We start from the raw sequence: 3,485 nt of genomic DNA, 5'->3' as shown, positions 1-3,485 counted from the left end.
CAGTTCGAACTTTATATTTGCGTGATATACTTTGCTCATATTATTGATTTTATTATTTGTTTAAGTTAAAAAAATTACTTTTTGTTGAAATTATTAATGTAGCTAATGAAAAAATTAATAATATTAAAGACCTCAATGACAAAAATATCTAAAACATATACATGATCAGAAGAATTAATAAAAAACTGAAATTTTGTACATAACAATTTGTTACGCTTTATTAACTGATCAGGAAAGCTTTATATTTTCTTAAATTAATGTTTAGGGACTCATAAAATACAAATAATTTGTTCATCATCCCATTAATTTGTTGCAAACAAATTTTATAAACAAGTTTATAATAACTATGGCTATAAAAAATTCTTGTGGCAAAATATTAGAATTTTAGATATCAAAAAATTATTATTTCCTTCAAGCGCCAGAAAGACTTCAGGTATTTCTTAAAACAATAAATATTTAATGATATTTGATCAAATATAACAATTTAAATTGTTGTAAACACATTAGATAAACAAATTCAAAATTTTGCTCCTTTCGCATGGAAAATTTTTTTGACACTGGAAATGTTTTAAGCTTTCGGACGTATAATTGCTAGTCACAAAAATATTTGAGAAGTTAACAATAACCATTGTTATAAATAATTCTCGTGACAAAATATTCAAATGTAAGGTTTTATCAAAATTGTTATTTTCTTTAATCGCTACAATGGCTACGGACATTCCTGAAAAATGTATCTTTGATCATATTCAGTGGAATATAACAACTTACACGTTTATAAACAACTTACATAAAAAATTTCCCAATGTTGGCAGTTTCACTTGGAAAAAGTCAGGTTTTCAATCGTAATAGATTGGAAATGAATCATAACACTGCATGCTAAGATTCACTCAATCTATCTTTTAACAATAACCCACCGACTTGACCATCAAAGAAAATTTAAATTTGATAAAACCTTGAGTTTAAATATTTTGTCACAAGAATTGTGAATAACAGTGGTTATTGTTAACTTTTCTAATATTTTTGTGACTAGCAGTCATTCGTCCAATAGCTTAAAACATTTTCACTTCAAAAAAAAATTTCCATGCGAAAGGGCCAACGTTTAAAATTTGTTTATCTAATTTGTTTACAAAAATTTAAATTGCTATATTTTATCAAATATTAATAAATATTTATTATTTTAAGGAATACCTGAAGTCGTTCTAGTCATTGAAGGAAATTATAATTTGAAAAATCTCAAATTCTAATATTTTGCTACAAAAATTGTTTATCACAGTGGTTATTATGAACTTCTAAATTATTTTTGTTATTAAATGTCATTCCTATATTAATGGGAAGCACGTTTAATTTTAATTACAATTATCACTACTTTTTAAGAATATTTCCTTCAAAACTTGAAATTGTTAAGATTTTAAAGGTGCAAAGATTCTTTACATTGCAACTTAAGTTGTAGTCTTATATATTTTAATTATTATTATATTTAGATTGGATATAAGTAACATATTTTCTACTAATTCTTCTGATCATGTATATGTTTTAAATATTTTTGTCATTGGGGTCTTCAATATTATTAATTTTTTCATTAGCTACATTAATAATTTCAACAATAAATAATTATGTTTAACTTTAACAAATAACAAAATCAATAATATGAGCAAAATAAATCATAAAAATATAAAGTTCGAACTGCTTTCAAAATGAATCTCAAAATTAAATTTTATTCATATTGAACTACATATTTTTATGACTTTTTTCTTTTTTAAATAATTAGTCATAGTTATTTTTATTTTTAAATATATTTTTTTTGTTAGTTTGCAAACAGCATAAATTTTTTAATTATTTTTGCTTTTTCTGAATGCAATTCAATGAAAAAGACAGACTTACTTTTTGTGGCCCCATCTGTTGGATTAGTTTGACCGACATTTCCCCTCCGGATCGTAAGAAAACTATTGCTACATGACATACACGGTCGAGGCAGGGGGCTGATCATCGACATACAGAAATGGACCGGTAACGCTTTGGGGAGAACTGAAATGGGCTCTAGAGAGAGAAAAAACATATAAAATGTAGACCTGCCTTTATCTATTTCAGGACTCTGTCAAGTAAATTGGTGGCCCCAGATATAGCCTAAATATTCTGTACGGTTAATTAAAAAAAAAAGATAAACAATACATTAGAATGTTGTAGTTAAAATAAATTGAGTTGTAAAGAACATGCATGTAAAATAATTTGTTTGAGATAGATTATTTTAAAAACTTGGTTACCTTAATTTCTTCTTTAAATTGGATTGAAAATGCTACAATAATAATCGTGTTGTGAGTTCAAAAATAATGTAAAAACTGTCTAAAATTTGAACAATATTTCTATAACATAAAAAATAACCATTTGTATTGCATAGGTACAAAACTTCATATTTTGAGGTTTTGTTTTTGCTGTAACATTTTTTATTTTACTATATTCAATAACTTTACTTACATATGAAAACATATCCCCATATAAACGTCTTGTCAACGCCCACAAACTACACAGGCTGCCACCTTTTTTTATATTTATTTACAATACATTATAATTAAATAAATGATAAATAAATCAATTTTGAAAAATGCGATAAACGTCACATTATTGGGGCACTCGCGACACAAAGCATGGTCCTGTGCTACGCCAAATTTCACACAAAGAAAATATTCTCGACCAATCAGGTTTATCTAGAAAGAGATAGGGATACTCTCATATGTTTTTTCTCTCTCTAGAGCCCATTACCGTGCTCCCCACAGCATTACCGGTCCATTTCTACATGTCGATGGGGGTGATACACATACACCAGGCTATGGTCACTAATGTAGGCAACCGTGAAGACACATACTTTGATTCTGTTTTGCGGGCTCGTTAGATGGCTCTGTAGTACTTTCCCCCGCTACACGTCGCTCAGGGGCAAAAGTTTCATCTATCTCTCTTACTCCTTCATTGTTTTACGAATGTCAGCACATGTGAAACCTAACCCATTAAGAACTGTTTGAGAGCTGATATCTAATTTCTTGTCATCATTTTCGACCTGGTGACAGTGATCCCAGATCTGAAACGAGATGCGGTCCAATACTATGACAGGGCTATGTCCGTGTGAATATAGTAGGAGACGCTGTAAATGACTGAGTTGCGCGCGCAACCCATTTCTCCTCTTCTGAATTTTAAAACTCGAAGATGCACGATTGCCGGTCGGATCACTTCGTCGATTCTATTTATATATCTATCTGCTAACAGCTAACTGCTTTGAAATAAATTCAGGAGATTGGGATTTTAATATTTCCAGTTTTCGATGCTGACGATTCTCATGATTTGAATAGATTGCGCGCCTCTTGATATGCGTATATTTTGAGGTTATGTTATTCCATGTATAAAATATAAATTATATAAATATTAATACTATTATATATATATAAATATATACGTATATTAATAATGATAATATTATAATTATGTTATATTATAAT

The sequence above is a fragment of the Belonocnema kinseyi genome, chromosome 8, assembly GCF_010883055.1.
Source record: "Belonocnema kinseyi isolate 2016_QV_RU_SX_M_011 chromosome 8, B_treatae_v1, whole genome shotgun sequence".
NCBI lineage: Eukaryota > Metazoa > Arthropoda > Insecta > Hymenoptera > Cynipidae > Belonocnema > Belonocnema kinseyi.
This window is presented reverse-complemented; position numbering follows the sequence as displayed.